The following is a 13,490-nucleotide window of genomic DNA, read 5'->3' as shown; positions in this document are numbered from 1 at the left end:
GACCAGGATGGTCTCGATCTCTTGACCTCGTGATCCACCCGCCTTGGCCTCCCAAAGTGCTGGGATTACAGGCTTGAGCCACCGTGCCCGGCCTAGAAATTCCATTTTTTAAAACCTGTGCAATGTATACAATGCTAGTCCTGTTAGTGCCCCAGTGCCCAGGATTAAGAGATTTGTCCTATTAGCAGGCACTGAGGTGGGCATGGCCCAGCAATCCACCCAGTGCAGAAGTAGCAAAGGTAGGATTTAAACCTAGTCTTACAGACTAAGGGTGTTTATTGGTTCCAGGGTGGGAGAGCTTATCACAGGCTTGGAATGTTTCTGTGTGAGGGAGAAGTCTATCGTGCGTTGGAATGTCTCTGGCTAGAAAGAATGTTACCTTGGAGCTGATATATCTCCAGCTGGAAGTAAGGCTATCTCAGGGCTGGCATGTCCCTGGTCGGGGAGAGGTTTAACTCATGGTTGGAAAGTTTCTGGTCAGAGATGTCATTTGCGGTTTATGGTCATGCTGACCTTGGCCATTAGGCTGATGCCCTTTGGGTTTAGGTGGTTTTTGATCAAAGGGAACTTTAGAATGGCGGTGCTTGTCCAAGATGACGATGCTCCTGCTCTGTCAATCCAGATTTTATAGTTATAAAAAGGATGAGGGGCAGCGTGTTCTTTCTAGCTACTTCCCGCTGACGGGACGGAGAGTTTTCTGATCTCAGGTTGGCTATAGGAGTAACGCTGTCTGTGGATGTTTTTGGGTAGTTGTCTGTGAAATGGCCATGATCCTGTTAGTTAAAAATCTTTGGAAAAGGTTAATGAGGCAGGGTAAGAACATTAGTCCTCGGCATATTCTTAGGAGAGGGCCCAGGAATGGGATGACCCATGCCATGATTTTGTTCCCAAACCAAGAATCTACTTGGTTGTTTTAGTTTTCCCCTAGCTTTTTAGCCCTTCCTTCAAGTTTTTCAGCAGCATCTCTTACTAGGCCCAGTTGGTTGATACAGAAACAACATTCCTCATCCAATGAGACTCAGAGACACGTTTGGAAAGGCTTATGTGTTATTTTCTGTTAGTAACCGTTATTCTTGCTATGATAATAATAATTAAGCGAAATGCTACAGTAATTGAGATTCTCTGTCTGATATTCCACCCTGAAGGTGCTACAGTATATAGTCCTACTGCAAATAGAGTGGGTAAAGCAGTTCCCACAAGGCTGGCATAGTAAATAATTTCCATTAGGCCAGGTGTGGTGACTCATGCCTGTAATCTCAGCACTTTGGGAGGCCAAGGCAGGTGGATCATGAGGTCAGAAGTTGGAGACCAGCCTGGCCAACTTGATGAAACTCTGTCTCTACTAAAACTACGAAGAATTAGCTGGATGTAGTGGTGGCCGACTGTAATCCCAGCTACTTGGGAGGCTGAGGCAGGAGAATCGCTTGAACCTGAGAGGCGGAGGTGGCAGTGAGCTGAGATTGCGCCACTGCACTCCAGCCTGGGTGACAGAGTGAGACTCCATCTCAAAAAAAAAAAAAAAAAAATTCATTACAAAGTTTTTATATTGGCTTAAAAGGAGAGTTAAGAACATCAAAAAGTATTTAGTGAGGTAGAGGTGAGACCAAATAAGATGAGTAGTTCTCATTCAGTTACTTTTTATGATTTTCAGCTTAAGATTTCCTATTTCTTTATATTGATATTTAGGATGTTCCTTTGGGCTCTCTGGGGTTGCTTCCTCAGGTTTACGGGCTTTGACTCAAGTGTGATATATCCAGAAGTTCATTCTTGTAAGAGAAACCATCTCAATTACCCTGGGTTCCATGGACTCACTAGATGTGGGGCCGAAGGATTCTGGGCACCCTCAGTTGTTAGTTGTCAGCACCAGCAGTGAAGAGATTTCTTCCTGCGATGGTCAAGGGGGTGCTTAGAGGCAGCACCTGCTGAAACATCTAGTTTTCAGTTCATAGGGATTTAAGAAAGCATAGCTTATTTTGTAAATTTGAAGTCAGAAAAATTAGAATTTAAACTGTAGAAAATAATAAAAATTGAAAAATGTTAGGCAACACTAGAATTTAACAACAGGTGTGCTATCATTTTTGAGGCATCATTTTCTCTCTCCAGGTTCCCATTTTTATTAAAAGACAAGTCATGATAGGACTGGTTTGGTTTAATGTACTTGGCTTAATTATTTGCATACAGTGCAGCAAGAATAATTATTTGTGTTTTGTTTTTTTGAGACAGAGTTTTGCTCTTGTTGTCCAGATTGAAGTGCAATGGCATGATCTCGGCTCACTGCAACCTCCTCCTGCAGGGTTCAAGCAATTCTCCTGCCTCAGCCTCCTAAGTAGCTGGGATTACAAGCACCTGCCCCCACACCCAGCTAATTTTGTATTTTTAGTAGAGACAGGGGTTTGCCAAGTTGGGCAAGCTGGTTTCCAACTCCTGACCAGTTGATCCACCCGCCTTGACCTCCCAAAGTGTTGGGAGTACAGGCGTGAGCCACCACACCAAGAATAATTATTTGTTACATAGGCCTTTAAAAAAAAAAAAAAAGTTAGACCGGGCGTTCACGCCTGTAATCCCAGCACTTTGGGAGGTCAAGGCAGGTAGATCAACTGAAGTCAGGAGTTCGAGGCCAGCCCAGCCAACACGATGAACCCCCGTCTCTACTAAAAATACAAAAATTAGCCTGGCGTGGTGGCACATGCCTGTAATCCCAGCTACTCAAGAGGCTGAGTCATAAGAATCGCTTGAACCCAGGAGGCGGAGGTTGCAGTGAGCCTAGATCACGCCACTGCACTCCAACCTGGGCAACAGAGCGAGACTCTGTCCCAAAAAAAGAAACAAAAAAAAAGGTAACAGTGTAACATGTATTCAAGACTATTGAAAAAACAGTTTACATATACTTTTGGTTAAAAGATTATAAGGAGGCGACAGAATGTGGAATTTTACCTAGATTAAAAGATTAAAGAATTGTTTTAAGTTGAATAAAATAAAAATGAAAGTTTAAGCAAGTTTGGGAAGCTTAATTATAAAGGAGATTCTGTGTGTAAACCTATTGGCTAAATTTAAAGGTGTATCATTCAGTTTTTCTGTAAATTGAGCATTAAAATCAAAGCACAATGTGTTTTTCTTAAAACACTAACCTGCTCTTTAGCAAAAACTATAAAGGGTTAAAAAAAGGTCTATAAGAATCTCACCTTATGGTCAAACATTAAATTTAGGTAAATGTGTCTACAAGGTTTTTATTAAAAATTGAGTTTAACATTAATAACACACTAATATAAAGGTAAAATTTGGCTTATTTGGTATAAAATCATATAGGAAGCATTTTCATAAAATGGTGTTTGGCTTTCCTTTGGGCTATGTTTGTATAAATATGTTATTGGTACGTGTTCCAAAGTTATGGGAGACTCCTGTAATTCTGATATACCTTAGTGTACATTATCCGTACTAATTATAATTGTTCTGTTAAAATTATTGTGTGCCACAGAGGTAACAGATTTTCTTGTCAATTGCGTTTTTAACTATGGCTATCCTAAAACTTTTTGTCATCCATAAACAATTGTTGTCTTGTTTTGGTCCTCTTCAGAAAGTGGTTTTATAATCAGCTATAAAGCTCTACCAGGTGCTCTTGAATATGGGTTTCTGATGACTTTGGAGATCGTGACATCAGAATAGAGGAAATACATTCAGGACTCTTGAAGAGTTAAAATGTCCATTAATGGCCAGGCGCGGTGGCTCATGCCTGTAATCCCAGCACTTTGGGAGGCCGAGGTGGGCAGAACATGAGGTCAAGAGATTGAGACCATCCTGGCCAACATGGTGAAACCCTGTCTCTACTAAAATACAAAAATTAGCTGGGTATGGTGGCGAATGCCTATAGTCCCAGCTACTCGGGAGGTTGAGGCAGGAGAATTACTTGAACCTGGGAGGCGGAGGTTGCAGTGAGCCGAGATTGCACCACTGCACTCCAACCTGGTGACTGGCAACACAGCAAGACTCTGTCTCCAAAAAAAAATGTCCATTAATATCGCGCAGGACAGGAATTAACTGCATGAACTGAACTAACAGGAGGCTCGAGTGATCTTCTTGACATTTTGCTCAAAATATTGCTAATCCTTTGTTTTGCTTTTCAAAGTCAAAGAAAGTTTTCTATTGAGCTATCGATAGGTTTTAACAATTTAGTGTACTCCCAGGAACAAAATTTGGAGCATACTATTTCTCTTTCCCTGATTTTTACTAAAATTTGAAAGCTATTGGAAATACAGTTATTTGCATAAGTGCAATAAGAATCTGTTTTCTTTTGTAACAGGACACGGTTGGGAAAACTGGTTATTTTACCATGGCCTTGACTGGAATAGTGTGCTTTCCTTTAAGGAATCAAACTTGACTTACGAAGCCAAGAAAGCCCTTGGAACCTGGCCTCATATTTTCTGTACACAGTCCCTGTACAGGGTTTCTGATCTGTGGTAAGTAAAGAATGTCGCTTTCTGGCAGGCTGGGAACCCCAAGTTATCTTGTAACCTCAAGAGGAACAATTCCAAGGCTAGGTTCAGTTTTACAACATCTTATCTTAAATTCTTTCTACGGAACAATACATGTTACACTGTTAACTTTTAGCAACTTTTACTTTTGTTAGTAACTTTGAGAATTATGTACTAGAGGTAGAGCCTAGGACCTAGAAGAAGTGCGGATAAGGTCTGACTGATTCCAGCATTTAACTCCACGTGTCCTAGGTCTTACCTAGCTGCAAAGCAGACAAGTTGTACAGCTAAGAGTTATAGTGGCATTTTATAAAACATTCAGGAGGCCTAGTCACTTTTTTTTTTTTTGAGACAGAGTCTTGCTCTGTCGCCCAGGCTGGAGTGCAATGGCACTATCTCGGCTCACTGCAACCTCTGCCTCCCCGGTTCAAGCGATTCTCCTGCCTCAGCCTCCAAAGTAGCTGGGATTACAGGCACCTGCCACCACACCCAGCTAATTTTTTATATTTTCAGTAGAGACGGGGTTTCACCATATGGCCAGGCTGGTCTTGAACTCCTGATCTCAGGTGATCTACCCGCCTTGGCCTCTCAAAGTGCTAGGATTACAGGCATGAGCCACCACGCCGGGCCGCCTAATCACTTTTAAATTGTACAACATTTCTTGCATATAAATTCCCTTTTATAAAATTTTCACGATTTACACAATCTCTGACATGCCTCAACTTTCTGATTTGTAAACAGAAATTTAAAACAACCTCTTTTAAAACAACCAGCTAATTTACTTTAGGACAAGAATTTACCATATAAGTTTTTTGTTTTTGTTTTTTTGAGACGGAGTCTTACTCTGTAGCCCAGGCTGGAGTGCAGTGGCACAATCTCGGCTCACTGCAACCTCCACCTCCCAGGTTCAAGTGATTCTTCTGCCTCAGCCTCCAGAGTAGCTGAGATTACAGATGCGCACCACCATGCCTGGATAATTTTTGTATTTTTAGTAGAGACAGGGTTTCACCATATTGTATTGACCAGGTTGGTCTCAAACTCCTGACCTCGTGATCTGCCCTCCTTGACCTCCCAAAGTGCTGGTATTACAGGTGTAAGCCACTGTGTCCCTCCTATAAGATTCTTTTTTTATATAAATTCTCTTTTCTTTAATATCAAAGATGATACACCTTTCCTTGATAAAAACAAACTTCCAGGTGTGGTGGCTCACGCCTGTAATCTCAGCACTTTGGGAGGCCGAGGCAGGCAGATCACAAAGTCAGGAGTTTGAAACCAGGCTGGCCAACATAGTGAAACCTCGTTTCTACTAACAATACCAAAACTGGCCAGGCACAGTGGTGTGTGCCTGTAGTCCCAGCTACTCGGGAGGCTGAGGCAGGAGAATCGCTTGAACCCAGGAGGCAGAGGTTGCAGTGAGCCGAGATCGGGCGACTGTACTCCAGCCTGGGCAACAGAGTGAGACCCTGTCTCAAAGAAAAAAAAAAACTTCCTTGATGCCTGCGGACCAGACTGCCTAAGACCACAAGATTAGAGATTAGAGTATTTCACTAAATAGTTCACGATGTAGCTATCTTTATTAAACCAATATTGATGTTTCATTATTAAAAAGTTATACAAGCAAAGATGATTCTGTTTGGGCCACGAAAGGTGGAAGGAAGCCATGTTTCCCATCCCTACTGTACCAAATACTTTGGGTCTGTGAAAAAATAAAATAGAATTGCAGGATCCTCTAAATTTATGTTTTGTATTCTCTATGCCAAATTTTGGCACCTTATAGTATTTGGCAGAGATAATTATGAAATTGTGGCCAGGCGCAGTGGCTCACACCTGTAATCCCAGCACTTTGGGAGACCAAGGTGGGCAGTTCACCTGAGGTCACGCATTCAAGACCAGCCTGGCCACTCCACTCCAGCCTGGGAAACAGATCCAGATTCCATCTCAAAAAAAAAAAAAAAAGAAGAAGAAAATGACCATGCTGTGATCCACATAACTAACTCTGCGGGGTTAACGTCTCCTTGGCATCATAAGTGTAGAGGGTCCTGCAATATTTAATTACATATCTATGAGTGGAAATCCCACAAAATATGAGACTCAAAGAAGGATCAGATGAACGAAGTTTAAGGAATAGAACCAACTGTTTGCACATATCTTTTGTCAACTAGGGATCAACCCTCATGAAACCTGGATGCCAAAGGCACTTAATAAAGCAAGCCCTTTATTGCACGGTTCTACCCTCAGGATTCTCTTCCTAGCTGGGCTGCAGGGTAGATTACAGATACACAGTAGGCTCTTTGTCTTGCAGGGAGCCTCACCCACCCTCCACCTGCCTTTCCCCAACCTCTGGGCGGGGACAGGCTTATACAAACTGAGCTGCCTCTGGCCCCTCCCATGCAGAGCGTCCACGGGAACTGGACCAGCAGGTAAGTGAGCAGAGCCGGGCGGCTCAGGCCTGTGAGAGGGTGGGGGCAGCTACCAAGGCCAGCTGCTGGCCGGGAACACAGGGCACTGACCGGGTTGTGGCAGGCGCACTTGTCTGGAGCCAGCAGGTGTCACGTGGCCTTTCCCCTAGTTTCAGGCTGCCGTGTCAGGAGAGACCAGAGAGATAGGAGGAAAGAAAGGTTTCCTCCTGAGCTGGCAGGTTGGAGTCGGGACAGGCTGAGCGTGAATTCCAGAGCCCTGGTGCCTCCAGACCAAAAGGCTGGGTGCTGTGGCTCACGCCTGTAATCCCAGCACTTTGGGAGGCTGAGGCAGGTGAATTGCTTGAGCTCAGGAGTTCAAGACCAGCCTGGGCAACATGGCGAAACCCCATCCGAAGAAAAAATACAAAAATTACCCAGGCCAGACGTGGTGGTGTGGGTTAGTAGTCCCAGCTACTCAGAAGGCTGAGGTGAGAGGATGACTTGAGCCAGGGAGGTTGAGGTTGCAGTGAGCTCAGATTGCGCCACGGCACCTCAGCTTGGGTGGCAGAACAAGATCCTGTCTCAAAAAAAGATGGTAATAATAAAGAACAAAGAGTGGTCCCCATTGACTCCGCCCAGCTCCATCTCCATGCTATATCAGAACAGCTTGACCAGGCTGAAGATGCAGGAGCCTGGGAAAGAGGGTGGGAGTTGGGATGGATGTGGAGGAGAGGGGAACTGGCCCAGGGGAGGCTGCTCCACCAAGGTCAGCCCCGTGGGAGGCCTGAAGCCCTTCCTGGCCCTGGGACGGAGGAGAAGTGGGGAAGAGAACTCACATTCCGCTTCTGAAGGCCAGTCTGAGTGCCTGTTATCTCGTTCCCATTTTACTGGTTGGCTGAGCCCAGAAAGGCTGGGCATTCGCAGACCCTTTCACAGATAAAGAAATCAAGGCCCAGAGAAGGTGAGCAGCTGACCTGAGGTTGCACAGCCAGTGAGCACAGTCTGGATGCCTGCCCCAGCCTGAGCTCAGGGGTGGGGCAGGGCTCCGGGAAGCGCTATCTCCTTCCTGGCGTTGTTTTCCCCACCTATCCAGCAGGGACATTGAGTTGGGATGAGTTCTAGGGGAGCTCTGAGGTCCCAGCAAGGAGAGGTAGAGATGGCCTCCTACTACATGTGGCTATGAGCAGTGAGGGTGGCTGAGCTTCGCCCAGGCTCCCAGCACCCCAGCCTCCTGCCTCCCGGCACCTCCTTGCCTCCCTCTCCACTGCAGCTTCCCATTTTTCCTTGTTTCTGTGCCTCTGTCGTCTTTTCTCCCCATTTCTGCTTCTAACTTTTGATTCTTTCTGTCTCTTTGTCTCAGTCTCTTCTCTCTCCCTCCCCTTCATCCCCCCATCTCTCCCTGTGGGTTTTGTGGTTTTGACCACCCGGCCTCCATTCTCCATGGACTCAAAGCCGATCCATTCCTGCCCACTCTCATGAGGGTGAGGCCAGGGCCAGGCCCTAGGTAGACGTCTGCAGGAGTCACTAAGTTCTCCAGGAGCCTGGAACCCAGAAAAGCATTGGCTCAGACCCTTGCCCAGGAGTGAGATGTGCCCAGTGTCATGCTGCCACCTGGCACTGCCCTGAGGGTCACCCTGGCCAACATGACCTTCAGAGCTGAGGCAGGTTTCCTCCAGCCTGGCCCACAAGACTAGGTGCCTACCGGCTGGCCGCTTGTCCCTACAGAGTGAGAAACCAGCCATGGTGCCAGGGGCTCAGGGGGCCCAGCCCATAGCAAGCCAGATGGTCACCTGGGCACTGGGGGAGAGGGCAAGGCCCCACTCACATGGAGATTACACTCCCATGGGAGAGACTAGTGCTCAACAGAAAGACACAGATAAACTCCCATAACTGAGCTGGTGTCAGTAATACTTTGATGAAGGAAAGCAGAGGGCAGGAGAACGTGGAGGGGTCAGGGGATGGCGTGCGGGGTGGAAGCTGCCTGTGCTCCCTGGAGGAGATGGCCCAGCCCATACATGAGGGGGCACTGGCCCTGGACGGAAACCCACTCCCAACTCCCTTCACTCTCTTGTGCTGGGGCTCACAGCTTTTGATGCAAGAATGCAAAAGAGAATCCTTTGCCTGGAACTGGCTGGGCGCAGTGGCTCGTGCCTGTAATCCCAGCACTTTGGAAGGCCAAGGCGGGCGGATCACCTGAGGTTGGGAGTTCGAGACCAGCCTGACCAACATGAAGAAACCTCATCTCTACTAAAAATACAAAATTAGCCAGGCGTGGTGGCTCATGCCTGTGATTCCAGCTACTCAGGAGGCTCAGGCAGGAGCATCACTTGAATCCAGGAGGCAGACATTTCAGTGAGCCAAGATCGCACCATTGCACTCCAGTCTGGGCAACAAGAGTGAAACTCTGTCTCAAGAAAAGAAATCTTTGCCTGAAACTGATCCTTCTAGCTTCTCTATCTGTCGCACACCCATATAGGGCATCTGAACTGTCTCATATGAAGCCTTAGGTTTCTGGTCTCTGGTGATCACAGAAGGGGACCTGGATCCTTGGGAAGCAGATGTCTTGAAGCCTCTCTCAGCTTCTCCTGAGCCTTTGCTCCATTTCTCTCTTTCTCAGGCCCACATCTCGGGAGGCCACCAGTGAGTGGAATCCTGCTCAGCTTGGCCCCAATGGCCTCTTCAGGACCCCTCCACCCCGAGGCCTTTCTCAGGCTGCCTAAGAGGGCTGGGTTCACAGTCAAGCATGCCCGGATGTAAAGCTCAGCTCCCAGCTGTATGGCCCCAGACAAATTTATTTCCCTTTCTAAAGCTCAGTTTCCTCATCTGTAAAATGGAGCTGATTGGAATGCCAGCCTCAGGATTGTGGCGGATTTGATAGGTAATGTGTGCAAAGAGCTTCGCACAGGGTCTGGCACAATGAGCAGTAGATGCGTGGCGGCTGTGGTTGTCGCTGCTGTTGTGGTGACTGTTGGCCCTTTTGCTACAGCACCCTAAATGTAAAAGGGCTTTCCTCCTGCTTCCTCCTGGCACCTCGTGTTTCACCTCACAACAGCCAGCACCATCCTGTTAAAAACTAGGTTCGAGCTGGTCTCCTCTGCCTACTCACAGAGCTTTTGACTCTAGAGAAAACCCCCAAGCTCCCACCCACAGGGCCCTAGGGGACCTGCCCTGACTCCCCCCACCCACTTCCACAGTCTGCAGCCATGCTGACCTTCTGTCTTTTTTATTTTTTTTTTTGAGAGGGAGTCTCCCTCTGTCACCAGGCTGGGAGAGGGAGTCTCCCTCTGTCACCAGTGCAATCTCGGCTCACTGCAACCTCCGCCTCCCGGGTTCAAGCAATTCTCCTGGCTCAGCCTCCCAAGTAGCTGGGACTACAGGCGCCCACCACCACACCTGGCTAAGTTTTGTATTTTTAGTAGAGATGGGGTTTCACCATGTTGGCCAGGTTGGTCTCGATCCCTTGACCTCATGATCTGCCCGCCTCAGCCTCCCAAAGTGTTGGGATTATAGATGTGAGCCGCCACGCCCGGCACCTAGCTGTCCTTTGAACAGCAAAATCCACTTCTGGGACAGAGCAGGTGTGGCCACGCCCCAGGGCCTTTTCACTTGCTGTTGCCTCCCCTAGATGCTCTTTCCCCAGACAGCTGACTCCCACACTCCCTTCACGCCCTCTCCTTGACAACTGCACATTCCCCGCTCAGGAGCCTTGCTTTCCTCAGGAGTCCTTGCCGCCGCCTGACTTGTTCTATATTTCTGTTTTTTATTCTGCTTCGTGACTGCTTCCCAAACCTTCCCGAGAGCAGGGATTATGGTTGAGCACACAGTAGGTGCCCAAGAAATATTGGTTAAATGAATAAACAAGCCCTGCACAGTCACTGTACGTCATCTCGGCTCGCCACAGCCTCCATCTCCCAGGTTCAAGTGATTCTCCTGCCTCGGCCTCCTGAGTAGCTGGGATTACAGGCACCCGCCACCACGCCCAGCTAATTTTTTGTATTTTTAGAAGAGATGGGGTTTCACCATGTTGGTCAGGCTGGTCTCCAACTCCTGACCTCGTGATCTGTCCACCTCAGCCTCCCAAAGTTCGGAGATTACTTTGGGAGCCACCGCGCCCGGCAATATGCATCTTGTAAAATTATCCCAACGCATTCCAAACTCCACCTGTTCTGAATCTCTCCTTTTCTCTGAGGCCTTTTTGCACATGTAGTTCCTTTTGACTAAGAAGTCCCCTTCATTGCTATTGATGACCGTTCTTCACCGAGTCCTCCAGGTCCAAAAGCACACCTGCATTTTGAGGAAGGAGAGAATTTGGGAGTGGGCCGGGGCCATAGGGCAGATGGGTCACGTGGGGACACAACCCCACCACGGCTGGTTTCCAGACAAGGAAACAGACCCCCAGAGCCAAATCATATTCCTCAAGTGACACAGCTGTGGCAGCCTGGGTTCCAACCAGAGAATTCTTTGTGGTGAGTGGGGATTTAGGCTTTCAGTGCCTAGGATTTGTTGAACATGCAAGAAAGTCAGGCTCCTTCTGCCCCGTCTGCCCTCATCTCCCCATCCAGCCCTCCATAGGAAAGCTACTGATGTTTGTAAATGTTTAACTCTGCACCTCAAGGAACTGTCATTAGTTTAATAGCTTTTCATATGGCAAAGGTAACCATCATCTGCTAATTCGCCCACTCCCTTGAACTATTGACTTAGCCCTCTTTATTAGGCGTATCATGTCGCCTTTGCTACATCCTGGTTTGCTTTGCACCTTTGTCTGCTGTCTTGACCAGGAAGGATGAGTCAGGCCTGAACCTTGGGACTGTGTTTCTGTTCATTTCTCCTGGAATGTCTGAGGCTATCTTGGGAAATATTCAGAATACAGAGAGTCACTACAGTGTTGACTCCTTTATGAATTAGAGTCTCGATATGTGAAATAACTTTTGTTATTTCAAGTTATACATTTCTCAAGTTATACATTTCTCAAGTTATACATTTATACTTTTGGTGCCAAATTCCATATGGAGGGCTCTTTGTTCCTCTGCTCTTTCCCTCTTTCTCTCCCTTTTTTTTTTTTTTTTTTTTTTTTTCATTTCTCTGCAAGACATTTGCCCCCAAGTGTCTAACCAACTACTTTTGCTAAGTTTTGATTTTTGATCAAATCCTGGTTGGGACAGGACCTGAGGTTCAGAGTCAGAGAATAGGTGGTAAAGGAGGTAAACTTATTCACTAGTTTTTGCTTGCTATAATCTGTTAATATGCATCCTGGAACACACATCTCTGTGCACTTAATGCAGAGGAGGCTTTTTTGTTTGTTTGTTTTTGTTTTTGTGTTTTGAGACAGTGTCTCGCTCTGTCGCCAAGCTGGAGTGCGTTGGCATGCTCTTGGCTCACTGCAACCTCCATCGTTTCTCCTGCCTCAGCCTCCTGAGTAACTGGGATTATGGGAGCCCGCCACCACGCCTGACTAATTTTTTTGGGGGGATGGGACCTCCCTCTGTTGCCCAGGCTGGAGTGCATTGATCTTGGCTCACTGCAACCTCCGCCTCCCGGGTTCAAGCGATTCTCCTGCCTTGGCCTCCTGAGTAGCTGAGATTACAGGCATGCGCCATCACACTCTGCTAATTTTTATATTTTCAGTAGAGATGGGGTTTCATCATGTTGGTCAGGCTGGTCTCGAACTCCTGACCTCAGGTGATCCGACACCCGGCTAGAGACAGAGTTTCACCATGTTGACCATTACGAGGCTGGTCTTGAACTCCTGACCTCAAGTGATCCACCAGCCTCAGCCTCCCAAAGTGCTGGGATTATAGGCATGAGCCACTGTGCCCAGCCTCAGAGTGTTTTTGTTACATATAAAATAAGAGTGACTTAAACAACATAGAAGTTTGTTTACAATTTAACAACAACATTAAACAAACAAAACAGTTCAACACAGGTAAAACAGGGCTCCTATGGGTGTCCTCTGCCTGAAAATCCCAAGGGAGCCTAGAATGCATCTAACCCCCACCACATGCCTCATAGTACAAAATTGTTGCTGGAGTTCTGGCCATCACATCTGAATTCCAGACTGCCAAATGGAGGAACAGCAGAAGGACACACTCCCTTATTGTTTTTTTTGTTTGTTTGTTTGTTTTTTTGAGACGGAGTTTCACTCTTGTTACCCAGGCTGGAGTGCAATGGCGCCATCTTGGCTCACCGCAACCTCCGCCTCCTAGGTTCAGGCAATTCTCCTGCCTCAGCCTCCTGAGTAGCTGGGATTACAGGCACGCGCCACCATGCCCAGCTAATTTTTTGTAGTATGGTCTCGATCTCTTGACCTCGTGATCCACCCACCTCGGCCTCCCAAAATGCTGGGATTACAGGCGTGAGCCACCGCGCCCGGCCTCCCTTATTGTTAACTCTTTCCCCATTTGCCACAAGGAAAACCTGCTTGCAACTACAGCGTTTACCCCAAGATAACTTTGCCACAAAATACGTCGCTTTTATTATTATTTTTGCCTTCCTCTAGTATATTGACTTTAGAAACGAAAGACTTTGGGCCAGGCACGTTGGCTCATGCCTGTAATCCTAGCACTTTGGGAGGCTGAGGCAGGTGGATCACGAGGTCAAGAGATTGAGACCATCCTGGTCAACA

General features: G+C 47.1%; 1 protein-coding gene across 1 annotated transcript in view; it reads left to right on the top strand.

The window, feature by feature from the left end:
* Positions 1–6,825: 6,825 nt before the first annotated feature.
* SLC52A3 (solute carrier family 52 member 3) overlaps positions 6,826–13,490 on the top strand; it is a 25,945-nt gene continuing 19,280 nt past the window's right edge. Inside the window, exon 1 of the mRNA XM_017511413.2 lies at positions 6,826–6,889. The gene's annotated coding sequence lies outside the window, so the exon portion shown is untranslated. The remainder of the gene's footprint in view (positions 6,890–13,490) is intronic.

The sequence above is a fragment of the Cebus imitator genome, unplaced genomic scaffold, assembly GCF_001604975.1.
Source record: "Cebus imitator isolate Cc_AM_T3 unplaced genomic scaffold, Cebus_imitator-1.0 Scaffold18, whole genome shotgun sequence".
Classification (NCBI taxonomy): Eukaryota; Metazoa; Chordata; class Mammalia; order Primates; family Cebidae; genus Cebus; species Cebus imitator.
Note: the sequence above shows the minus strand (reverse complement) of the source record. Positions and strands in the feature narration are given on the sequence as shown.